This window comes from Triticum dicoccoides, chromosome 5A (assembly GCF_002162155.2).
Source record: "Triticum dicoccoides isolate Atlit2015 ecotype Zavitan chromosome 5A, WEW_v2.0, whole genome shotgun sequence".
Classification (NCBI taxonomy): Eukaryota; Viridiplantae; Streptophyta; class Magnoliopsida; order Poales; family Poaceae; genus Triticum; species Triticum dicoccoides.
In genome coordinates, this window is record NC_041388.1 from 412,366,729 (window position 1) to 412,380,738 (window position 14,010).

A 14,010-nucleotide genomic window follows, 5' to 3' on the forward strand; every position below is an offset into this window, starting at 1 on the left:
ATAGCTTCCTCTTACGGCCTTCAATTTTTTTTACGTCTAACGTGCACTACTACAACTATAATGTGAAATTTTTGAAAATTCTAGGGGTCATTTGACCTTTTAAAGACATTTAAGTGATTTTCTAGCCATTTAATGACCGTAATTCAAATTTGAACTACATCTACATGCGACGCCTAACCAAAACGGTTTGAAAAATCATATATGTGTACTTGTGTGCAAGTTAATTCCATGCCTAGTAAATTAGAAGGAATTTTCAAACATATTGGTCTCACGACATGGACACATGCATATGTATGCATGGAGTGACATGGCATTTTAATTCCAAAAAGTTAATAAAATGATCAGAAAAACATGAAACCTTGGTTGATTTAATGTCATGACACCAAGATGATGTGGTAAATTTTTTTGGCAAGTTTGATGAAAGTTTGGACACACATCCCTCACAAACTGGAGCAACTCACTAGAAGGTTCGTGGTTCCGAGAGGGACAATGCATGTTTGTTGACGAACGGGAGATAGCTTCCTCTTACAGCCTTCAATTTTTTCTACATCTAAAGTGCACTAATACAACTGTCATGTGAGATTTTTAAAAATTTCAGGGGTCATTTGACCTTTTAAAGACATTTAAGTGATTTTCTAACCATTTAATGACCGTAATTCAAATTTGAACTACATCTACATGCAACACCTAACCATAACGATTTGAAAAATCATATTTTGTTTACTTGTGTGTGAGTTAAAAAATCATCAGACGATGTAAATAACTGGTGTTCAAAAAAGAAAATGTAAAGATCTGGCAAGACAACCAGCCCCCACACGATTGACACTCTATCTCGCGGCTCGAGGTTTGGTAGGTGAGTGGCGGGGGTCATTAATCAGACACGGTTCTGCATTGGAAACCGTCAGCTATTATGTTCACACATGGATTTTGGCTATTATGTTCACACACGGATTTTGCTGCGGGAATCGTGTGTAATTCAAACTACAGTAATCGTAAATTCCGGTGACCGGTGTGTGTACTGTCTCCGTCGATCTAGATTTCAGCCGCCAATAAATACTACCTTGCTCACGTCGTCCCGCCTGCATTCTCATCTACATCCTCCCCTCGCTCGCCCTCTCTCTCTCAAATCTCTACCATGGCGCCACCGGTCTGCCCACGTGCCGACGAGGAGTCGCCGTCCCCCGTGGACGCTCACTCGATTAGCAGCGACGAGGACCCCTACGTGCTGCCTGATGAGGTTGCACCGGACCCCTAAACTTTTGATTGGTTTTGGGGCCAGTACAATCTTTGTGTGTGGAAGTCGCTGCCGCCGGCTGAGAAAGCCAGACAAGTGGCGTTCAAGAAGGAGATGGCGGAGGAGGAAGCCAGGTATTAGGTGGCATGTGAAGCCCGTGATGCCGCCTGGAAAAAGGAGGCAAATGAGCTTTAGGGGCGGGCGCGTCGTCGTGCCAAGGAGGTGTACGAAGACAGGTACTTTGCGAGGAAGGTCATAAGCGCTGGGCGCCTCATCGCTGCGTGGAGGTGGGCCGATAAGCTCTAGCGTGCCACCGACGAGGAGCTCCGGTGGGCGCCCAACAAAATGGCAAGATCGGCCACGCGCTTCCGCCAGCAAGAGGCAGATCGGTACGTCAAGTGCTACGAGGCGGAGGAGGCGGAGTACTGCCTCCGCACTGGGAAGACGCCGCGCACCAGCAGGGAGCTGCTGGCGAGGGGCTGCCGGAATACTGGCCCCAAGAGGGATTATTAGTTTTAGTATTGTTCATTTTCAATTTTATGCATTGTACCTAGTAGTTAAGTATCATCACGTATTTAATATATATATATATATTATGAATTCCATTTTCTATCTGTTTTTGTATACTAATTTGAATCTAGCTGTTATCATCCACATATACAGAATGGAAAGCGTATATACACACATTGAAACAGAACATATAAGAATGGAAAACAGAGTACACACATTGAAACAGAGCAATAAACAGACCAATATTACGATTGCTGTGAATACATAGCTATCTACGTCGAAACGACTTTTCAAAATAAAATACGTCCATGAGACCATGACCAGCAGCCCTTGCCTACGGTAGCTTTTGGCTCTGCCTGAACTCGTGCTGGCGTTTGTCCAAGCGGTCGACACACTTGTGGTACATCCGGAGCGTGGTCTCGAGCTCCAAGTTGGCCATTTCATCGGAGATCACTAGCTCGAGGATACGATGGCTATGTTCCTCTACTGCGCCCAGGTGGACACCTGGGCTAAGGAGGCGGTCGAGCATACGAACCAACATGTTGGCATCTAGCGAGCCACGGACAAGGCGAATGGCGGCACCCATGCGAATGGCGCGGCAGGCCTCCGGTGCAAGTACGACGCGGCCGGCCTATGGTGCAAGTACGACGCTATGGGCCTCTGCCCACTCCTGGCGAGGAATGGGGGTACTGACCGGACGTCTACCCAACGGTGACGCCGTGTCGACAGCAGGCAAGTGCAGATGGATCCGCTCTTGTTGTGCGGCGCACCGCGCCTCTCACTCTGCGGAGCTCCAATGGTCTCGACGTGTGGCGAGCCGCAGCCTATCGACGCGGATGCGCCTAGCTTGCTCTGCGGCATGCCATGCGCCAAAGGTCTGCTCAACGCTGGTGATGACGCGCATCACGACGTCGTCCATCGCGTTGCTGAGGAGCACCTCGGCCTCGACAGGCCATGGCGCCTGCTCGTTTTCCTCGTCCATGAGGTTGATGCCAGAGGCGGTGCTTTGGTGGGTTGGCATGCTTGGAAAAGGTGGATGTGCTATAGGCAGCGCTTGTCACCTCCGTGCGTCGCGCGCCGCCTATGCGCAATATCGCTGGGTGGCGGGAACAAGGGAGGAAATGGCGGGAAACGGTGGCGTGTTCATAAAATGCCATCAATTAATGGAAACTTAGCATAGAAGGAACATCGAGCTAGCACAAGAAGGAGATGTTGATCCGATGAACACGGACCACACTAGGGAACCATTTCTGTTATTATCGGTATTCATTTCTGATTACACCTTCATCTGTCTGCCCTTTTTTGTGTTGCCTAATCACAAACAGTTCATCCGAGTGAACCATATGATGTATATCACACCCACCTTCATCTGCCTGCCCGTTTCTTTTGTTCCTCCTCATCGCAAACAGTTAATTGAGCTATGCCCTGCATCGCACATGCAATAAAAATCTGAACCGTGTTTGATGCATCCTCCATCGCAAACGTTTTGCACCTTTTTGACGTTTTTACACCACCGTTTGTGATTATGGCATCACACACAGTTCCGTCGATGGGTCTTTGATCGTAGTGTCGCGTTAGCAGCATCCTGCAGTAGTGAGTGCTCTTCAATTTCAGGGTCACTTAGCTCAAAACAAATCATTAAATGCATGAAAAATAGCAAATGAAGGTAGAAAGGGTTGAAAGTCGATGACGTGGTTTTGAATGGTGCATACTGAATGCACAAAAAGTCTGGAGTAGTAATAAGTTTTAAAAGATGAAGTGCCTTCGTAACAGATGAGTTTCATCTGAAACCGTGATACTTCGAAAGAGATTGTCCAGTTTGTACACGAAGTGCATCCTGTTTTTGTCGTAACCCTCTCTACTTTTTTGCACATGCTATGTGGGTGAAATAATGACACCATACCAATTTTTAACTTTTTCAGAGTTCATTTGTAGTGCTCTTCAATTTCAGGGTCATTTAACTCAAAACAAATCATTAAATGCATGAAAAATAGCAAATGAAGGCAGAAAGGAATGAAAGTTGATGACGTGGCTTTATATGGTGCATATTAAACGCACAAAATCATAGACCAGTGTAGGTGAGATGGAGCAGAGAAAAAGAGTGACACATGCACTAGTGGGGGTTGCCGTGAGAAGTCCAGCTTTGAATGGTGCATACTGAACGGACAAAAAGTCTGGAGTTGTAATAAGTTTTAAAAAATGAAATGCCTTTGTAAAGGAGAGGCACAATGCTCACCTGCATGTTGCTTAGCTTCACGCCTTGAGAAACTACACATAGCTCCGTGTAGTCTACACCATTTCCTTAAGGCCTGAAGCTAAGCAATGTGCAGGTGAGCATTGCGCCTCTCCTTCATCGTTCCTCGTCTCTGCACTCAGGGCTTATAAACTGCTGTGAGTCCCTCTCGCTTGGCGAGGTGGGACTAAATTTTAGCCACCGCCAGGACAAGGCCTTTAGTCTAGTTTGTTATGATCCACTTAAACAAAGCTATAATATTCTTAAATAGCAAAAAGAATCAACTTAAAATCTCTAGTAGCGGTTACTAAAGGTGCTGGTGGGGCCCCAGCCTGATACAAGCCTGCCACCACTTCTTTAGTACCGGTTCATGGCACGAACTGGTACTAAAGGTTCACCACGAACCAGTACTAATGAGCGCTGCCCGCCTAGCCATTGGAACCGGCACCAATGGTCACATTAGTGCCGATTCAGTTACAAATCGGGACTAATGTGCTTCACATTAGGCCATTTTTCTACTAGTGTAGGTAACTAAATCACAAATGTTTTTTATTAACCGTATGTGTATGTGTCGTTTCGTCCTCTTCTCGCATGTCTTGTCACCCTGTTGCCGCAGAAAGCTTCGAGTGCAAGCTTGAGCACCGCACATGCGTTCTTTGGCCATGTTGGCTCGAAAATACTCGTTGAACAGTAGTAGTTGAACCGCTGGTTATTTTCACTTTGAACTTCTCTCTGTTTTTTTGTTGGGGAACGAAGCATGAAAATAAAAAAACTCATACAAACACCCAAGATCTGTGTAGGAGAAGCATAGCAATGAGAGGGGAGAGTGTGTCTATGTACACTTGTACACCGAAAATGGAAGCGTATATGACACAGTTGAGGTAGTCATACTCTTCGTGATCCGATCATGATCCAACCGATCTAGTGCCGAACGGATGGCACCTCCGAGTTTAGCACACATGCGGCTCGATGACGTCTCCTACTCCTTGATCCAGCAAGATAAGGCGGAGAAGTAGATGGGATCACAACCAGCACGACGACATGGTGGTGATGATGATGGTGGAGTCGGAATACCGACAAGGCTTCGCTAAGCGAAAAACCGTGGACGAGAACTATGCCGAGAGGGAGAGACGGGGCAGCAGCCAAGGCCAATATGTTGGGGAGCCTTGTTGTGCCCCTCCCCTATATTTATATGTGTGGGAAGGCTGGGAGTCCATCCCTACTCCTAACAGGAGTTGGGGCCAAAGGGGGAGAGCACTTGGACTCCAAGTCCAATCCTATTCCAACAAGGACTCCCCTTTTGAGGATTTGGTGCACCTAGCCCAATAAGACCAGGGCGCCTCCCCTCAGCCCATGCCAACACTTGGGATGTGGTGCACCCACATGTGGACTTTTGGACCCCTCCAGAACCTTTTGAAAGCTTCCCGATACAATACCGAAAAACTGCACCTTTTTCTAGAACCCAAAATATAACTTCCCATATATAAATCTTTACCTCTCGACCATTCTGAGACTCCTAGTGATGTCCAGGGTCTCATTTGGGACTCCGAACAACATTCGGTTATCAATCATCAAATATCCTAATACTACTCTAGCGTCAACGAACATTAAATGTGCGACCCTGCGGGTTCGGGAATTATGTAATCATGACTGAGACACCTCTCTGGTCAATAGCCGATAGTGGGACCTGGATGCCCGTATTGGTTCCTACATATTACACGAAGATCTTTTATCGGTTGAACCATGATGTCAAGGATTCGGTTGATCCCGTATGTAATTCCCTTTGTCCAGCGATATGTTACTTGCCCGAGATTCGATGGTCAATATCTCCATACCTAGTTCAATCTCGTTACTGGCAAGTCTCTTTACTCATTCTGTAGTACAATATCTCATGACTAACTCATTAGGCAAAATACTTGCAAGCTCTTTATGATGTTGTATTACCGAGAGGACCCACAGATATCTCTCTGTCACACAGAGTGAGAAATCCCAGTCTCGGTCCATGCCAACTCAACAGACACATTTAGAGATAGTTGTGGAGCATCTTTATGATCACCCAGTTACGAAGTGATGTTTGATAGCACACAAAATATTCCTACGGTATCCGGGAGTTGCATGATCTCATGGTCTTAGGAATAGATACTTGACATTAAGAAAGCTATTGCAAATAACTAAACGATCTGATGCTAAGATCACTGTTGGGTCTTGTCCATCACATCATTCTCCTACAGATGTGATCCTGTTATCGAATGACAACTCATGTCTATGGTCAGGAACCTTAACCACCTTTGATCAATGAGCTAGTCTAATAGAGGCTTACTAGGGACATGGTATTTGTTTATGTATTAACACATTGTATTTAAGTTTCCGGTCAATACAATTTTAGCATGAATAATAAACCTTTATCATGAACAAGGAAATATGATAATGGCCAATTTATTATTGCCTCTAGGGCATATTTCTAACATTTTTTACCCACAAATCCTAAAACACTCATCGACATTCAGCAAAAGATATACCGTTAGAATGCCATCGAGAAGGCACAATTTTATATGTTGAGCTGTTTTTCTAATTCACAATGACTTAAGAGATTTTTTATATATGTTAAAATGTTTTTTCGAACGATATAGACCAAAATTTTAAACCCTTTAACGGAATAGATCGTATGATATCTTGTTGGAGAGAGTTTGAATAGGAGAAACTTTTACATGTAGAGAGTTTTTTTTAATCCATCGCCATTTATGACTTGTCATTAAAAATGCCCAAAATGATGTTGTTTTTTTGTTTTTGAACCTGCAAATCCTAGGTTTTAATATACGTTGAACTTTTGTGCTATTTTAACTTGAACTTCGCCTTTTTATATTTGAGTAAAGGATTGTTTTTATTTTTAATTAAACATCAAATTTGAGCGTTTTATTAATTTGAATTTCATGGTTGATTCTTTAATAACAACGGATAACTGTGTTTTCAAAAAAATGTTCAATCCTCAAAAAACATTGAACCGCTTTGTTGTTTTAGTTTGAACTTCTACTTTTCCAAAACGGGGAAAATCTATTTAAACTCCTTTTAGTTGTTCCTTTTGTTTTAATTTGAACTTCTTCATTTTATTCTTTAGCAATGAGAAAAAATATAAGTTTTTTTATTAAACTTTGAACTTCCCAGTTATTCCAACTTAAACTTCCTAGTTTTAGTCCTAGAAAATTATGTTTTAAAATAAGCATCAAACATTAAAAAAAACTTCATACTTCTATCTTTCCTAAAATCAGAAAGAAGTTTGGGTTTCCCGTATACATTGAACTTCTTTCGTGAGTTTTTGCTAACAAGGAAAATATAAGTTTTTTATAAATATCGAACTGCTCTATTTTTGTAATTTGGACTTCTTGGTTTATTTCTTTCATTAACATAAAAATGCTAGTTTTGTAATAAATATTAGACATGTCCATTATTCAAATTTGAACTTGTAGAGTTTTTCAAATTTAGAAACATTGGAATTTTTTATAATTTTGAACTGCTCTATTTTTAAAAAATTGAATTTCGAGGTTTTTATTTAGAAATGATGTAATATCCACTTCAAAGTGTTTTGTTGTTTTTGAACTGCTCAGTTATTTTTCTTTGAACTTCTTATGATTTTCCCTCGGCATATTTGGATTTTCCAATTTTTATATACTGAACAAGTATGTTATTTTTTCTTTTTTAACTCTCCTGTTTTCATTCTTTAATAATAAGGAAAATCTGAATTTTGTATAAACATCGAACTGCTCCTTTTTAATTGGGACTTCTTGGGGCCTTTTCAATTATTTATTTTAACATAGAACTGCTCATAATTATTTATATGAACTTCTACGAAAACAGTAGCAATTACAAAACTTTTCAGATTGACTACATGTGATTTGAATTTGTTGGTAATCTTTTGTCAATAACAGTAAAATCCATTTGGAAAAATTATACACCCATACCATTTTTTTAACTCCAATTTATTAATGTTGAACTTCTAGAGTTAACATTTTCCACATGACACTTTGCTCCCTTCTTGGTATATAAACATTGAACTACTTTGTTATTTCAATTTGAAATTATGGGTTTTATTCTTCAGTAACAAAAAAAACATGAGGTTTGTAATAAAAATCGAACTATTTCACTATTTGGATTTGAAATTGTAGTAATACATGAACTTTTTTTCCTGAATTCCTTGGGTTTCTATGTTGCCGCTTTGTCCCCGAAGTTTCAAAACCCATCTTTTAATAATAGATGAACTCTCGGAGCATTAATATGTGAAATTTTCTGAAATGCTCTACTTTTCATGTTTGGCCTTCTTTCGTTTTTCTAATAAACATCGAACAACTCTGTTATTATTAATTTGAACTTCTAGTTTTTTTAGAAGCGGGGAAACCCCATTTTAAAAACCTTTTTTGAACTATTGAGTTTTGAAAATTTGGCCTTCTTTCTTTTTTAATGAACATCGAACCGCCCCGTTATTTAAATTTGAACTTCTAGCTTGTTATAGAAACAGGAAAAATCCATTTAATTTTTGTTGAAATGGTTAGTTATTTTAATTTAAACTTGTTGGTTTTATTCATTACAAATGAAAAAAACGTTTCCTTTTGTAAGCATTCAGCTACTCCTTTTTTTAACTTCTAGATTTCTTTAAAACAGGAATAATCGGAATACTTTTAAAAGACCGTCGAACTGCTTTGTTATTTTAATTTGAACATCTTGATTTTTTTAGAAACATGATAAACAAATTATTTTAGCTCCCGGACCCCTTTTTTCATCACTAGCACAATGTTGATATAGATACTATTGTCTCATAAGAACCTTGTGCGGTACAAAGGACATCCATGCACAAGGCACTCAAATCAAAATAGTAATAAAATAATTTGGATACAAATCAAGCGGAAAAAAATTGCGGATACATGAAGTCATGCGTCCATTACCCAAAGTGAAATAGTATTAATGAGTACAAAGTAATTTCAAAATATGTACCATAGTATGGATCTCCCTTGGATATGTTCAGTGGTAGCACACAATCAATAATGCATAACAGAAACTATAAGAGAGATCAGCAGTGGTTAAGCAATAAAGATTCAAGCTTTTATCCATGATTGCATTGCGCATGTTCAGAGATTTTTCACCAACATGTTTAAGTGTGCTGCCATCCGAACCTTTGGCATTCCTTCTTATATAAACTAGTGGACCCATTGCGCCAAATGGCGCAGAGACACACTAAACCCATGCTCGCGGTGAAAAGAAAAACATGGTTTAATTCACTCTAATAGGAAATATAGTAGATTGTTGACTACAATGAGATGCATATTCAATAGTATCAAGTCTCATTTAAAAGAAAATATATGTTTTAATTAGTTTAGCTTTGGCCAAGCATGTATGATAATAAATCAAATATCCTTTAGCCAAAAAAACCGGTGTGTTCTTGTTGTTGTTGTTGTTGTGTGTGTGTATATATATAAGGAAAATACATCCTGCCACCCAATGGTAGTTACCCCATATGTCTCATATACTACTATGTGGTACTATATATACTATTTTATTATTTTAAGTATATTCATATACTATATCTAAGATATTTCAAAGCAAGTTCCATGAAAAAATTGCATATGAACCGATAGCTTTTGTTATATTTGTGCGTACATATTTATACGTAAAAAAGAGCATACTGAAAACATGGTACATACTCCCTAAAAATAGTATATATATACTACCTAATCATTGTTATATACTACATACTACACGTACATACTCTCAATTTCGACCGATACTACATACAACATACAAAAAGGCAAGTGATGGTAACTACCACTGCTTGTAGGAAACATTTGTTCTCTCTGTCTCTCTCTCTCTCTCTCTTTATATATATATATAAACACTATTCTGATCACGGGATGAGAATAATATTCTGATCACAACCTGACCTGCCCCGCTAGTAGTACGTTGAACTTCCCTGTGAATTAGGTTGAACTTCCGCCAACATTGCCCAAATGAGGCTTGCGATATACCGTTGGAAAGCTATGGACACCAGTATCATGACCCAACTTAAATTTTGGCAAAATATAAGCGGTTTAAGAGCAGTTTTGAAAGCCGTTTTTTCTTCGCACAAAAAACGTGAATCGTATTTTCGATCGCATTTGTAAATCGTTTATCGGAATGAGGCATATAATATGGCGTTGGAAAGCTGCTGGAAAACCGCTCCTTCCACATGTTGAAAGTTTTCTCTAATTCCCTATTGTTAAAGTGTAATTTTAAAAAACATAAAATTTCGTAAACCGAACATCTGAGTTTGTTTTTTTTGATGTCATTTCTAAACGGCTAATCCAATGGAGGCATATGATACGGCGTTGTAAAGCTTATTAAAATGCGCTACTTTTTCATCTTGAAAGTTTTTTTTCTAATTTTGAATGGTTTAAGAGTAATTTAGAAAATGGTCCAAGTCCTACTGAGTTTGTATTTTCGAGCTAATTGTTTAACCGTGCGTCCGAATGCAGCAAATGATATGGCGTTGGAAAGCTTTAACAAATGTGAAACTTTTGGTATGTATTGTGCTCCTAATTCTTTACAGTTTTAAGTCAGTTTCGAAAATGGCGAAAAAAGTATTTTCGCCATAATTTCTACAAACTTTATCGGAATGGGGCAAATAATATACCGCTGAAAAGCTACGGAAAATGCGAAACTTTTTCATGTTGATGGTTTTCTCTAATTCCTAGCCGTTTTCAAGTAATTTTGAAAACGGCGGGATCATGCGTTCTGCCTTTATCGCGAAACAGATTCTTCGACAATGCATCGCGTGAAGAACCTGAACTTCTCGGCGCGTGTACCTGAACTTCACTTTGTTTTTCACGTGATTTTTTTGCTCGTAAGTCTCCATCCACTGCTCGTAACTCTCCATCCATTCACCGGAATTGAGCAGGTGATATACCGATGGAAAGCTGCTGTAAGCACGCAAGTTTCCCGTGTTGATCATCTTTTCATACTCGCGACGATTTTAAAAGTTTTTCATCTAAAATTCATTCAGTGTAGTAGTTGAACTTCCTGCTGTTTTCACGTTGAACTTCTGGGACGTATTCTTGTTTGTAATTTCTCATCCATTCGTCGATATTACACAAATGATATTCCTTGTGTACAAACTTCCCTCATAATTATTTTTTAACTTTCTTCAACTGAGAACTTGAACTTACACAAATGATATTCCTGCCATTTTGAGGTTAATTAGAAAATGATGAGATCATGATTTCTGCCTTCATCGCAAATGGGAAATGCACTGGGCGAAGTAGTTGAACTTATCGGGCTTGTTTGTTTGAACTTCACTATGTTTTTGACGTGTTGTTTTTTGCACTGCGTGAAGTAGTTGATCTTCTGGGGCATATTTGTTTGAACTTCACTCTGTTTCACTTTATTTTTATTTTCTTCTTATATGAAATACAAACCATGTAGTACGTGAACTTCTGGTTGTTATCATTTTGAACTTCTCTCTGGTTTGTGAGAATTATTTTAAAACACAAAAACAACATATTTTTCCTGTATTTTGGACATCTAAATACACTGGGGACCTCTCTCACAAGAATTTTTGAAAATTTTCTCGCGGAGCACTTGAACTTCTAGAAACCATTTTTTCGTTCATCAGTTGTTTTTAAAAGTGCAAAAAATGGCGTTGTGTTTTTTATTTTTTGAATGAGTAAATCTTAGGTTTTAACAAACTGTGAAACTTCTTTGTTATTTCAATTTGAACTTCAGCTTTTTATATTTTGAGTAAAGAATTGTATTCGATTTTTATACGGAAAAAAATCTTAGTTTTGTAATAAACATTATACAACTTCTTCGTTATTTTGAACTGAACTTCTTGGTTTATTTGTTAGCAACGGGAAAATTTTAAGTTTTTGTGATAAGTATTGAACTGCTCCATTTTTTAAATTGAACTTCTTGGTTTATTATTTAGTATCGAGGAAAATCTAACTTTTTCATATACACTGAACTATTGTATTTTTTAAAATTGAACTTTTTGGTTTTTTCATTTTGGACTTCTTGGTGTTATTCATTTGTAATGGAAAATAATGAACATTGAACTACTCTGCTTTTTTGGTTTGAACTTCTTGCTTTTTTTAATATCTGATTTTCCAAAAGATGCAACTTCTTTATCCGATCACGCCCTTTTTTGTTTAAACTTCTAGGTTTTATTATTTTTAATGAGAAATATATCTTTTTATAAACAAGAAATTGCTCTACTATTTCAATTTGAATAGGTTGGATTTGTATTTTTTAGAAAAGGTGAAAAAACATAATTTTATTGTGACCATTGAACTACTCTATTATTTTTATTTAAACTTCTTAGCTTTTTAAAAATTAGAAATGGGAAAATTCGATTTTTTGTATAAACAGCAAACTGTTCTATTATTTCAATTTTCACTTTTTTGGTTTCACTTATTTTTTTATCTGTAACGGTGGTGTTGCATGATTAAGCATAGGTAAAGTGACTTTCATTTTTTCTACAAGCATCGAACTACTCATTTATTTACTTTTGAAGTTCTACATTTATATTTGTAGAAATGGGAAACATATAAACCATTTTTTGTAATCATATTTGAACTATTTTATGATTATTTTCTGAACCGATGGTGGAATACATATAAACTAGTTTTAGTTTGTGTGTTGTACACAAATTTATACAAAGAGTGGACACCATCGAGTTAATTAATCTGCATCAAAGAGGCACGTCACGAAGACTTCTTATATCACAACCTTTATGTTTGTTAGTACGTGTATTGCTCTAGCTTCTACTCCCTCCGTTCCAAATTACTTGTCGTGGTTTTAGTTCAAATTTGAACTAAAACCAAGACAAGTAATTTGGAACGGAGGGAGTAGGAGCTAGCACGCATGTTGGTTCTTCCCTTCCGGGCGTGTTTTTGTTTTTATGCATTGGTGTGCGAGGATCAGACGAACAACGACAACAAGACAACCTGACGCAAACTGATTGCAGCAGCCACCTCGCACGCACCGATGAAGAAAGAGACATGCCAACACCTATTGGCACACAAAAACAAACACCTTACGGACATATCATCGTTGAACGCCCCCAAAACGAATGGTTGAACTTACAAAAACCAGCAAGTAGTTTTACCTGAAAATGTATTTTTACACAAACGGCTGCAACCCAATCCGCTACAAGTCCCACACACATCATGAGTGGAGAGAAGTAGAATCTTGCCGAGGAAAAGAGACGCAACCATGGCCAGTTGCTACTGTTGTAGCTACGTACTATGTACTTTGCCTCTGTCTAGCGGCTCCAGTGACAGCAGCGGTTGCCCGTGGGAGGAGGGTGTGGATGTGGGAGCCCGCCCGCTCCTCTGTATCGTGGAGATAGTAGGCGCAGTAGGCGGTGCCACTGACTACGCCCCGAGCAACTGGTAGAAGGGAAAAACCGACAACGAACTTCTCGCACGCGAGGCATTGGACTGCTTGCTCGAGATGAACTAGGTCAAACGCTCATCCACGATGGAGTAGCTAGCGTCACAGAACTGTACAGCGTGTGGAGGGATCCGTTATCCACACCGACCTCGACGGCGGCGTCAGGCGGGGAAGAGAAAGAGTGAAATCCGAGGAGAGCAGCAGCGTGAGCAGGTTGGAGGATAGCCTGGTGACGTGGGGAACTCAGGAGAGGCACAAGATTTGCCGGAGTGGTGCGTAGGGGTGCCGGGCGTGTGGATCAGGGAGCAGCCCGCAGCGGCTTGCGTCACTGGGAGCGCTGCACCGTTATGGGAAGGAGGAGATGGTGGGTTCTTCTCTGGCAGGTGGAGGTGCTTCGCCGGAGCGAGGCGCGTCATCGGGAGCTGAGGATGGGGAGCTTCGCCGGGAGGTGAGGGCGAGGCGTGGGGCGCTTTGCCAGAGCGGGGAGCGTCGCCAGGAGATGGGGGCGAGGCGTGGGGCGCTTCGCCGGAGCAGGGAGCATCGCCACGAGTTGGGGGAGCATCGCCAGGAGGTGGGGGCGGGGCGCATCGCCGAGTGGTGGAGGCGAGGTGGATTGGGGAAG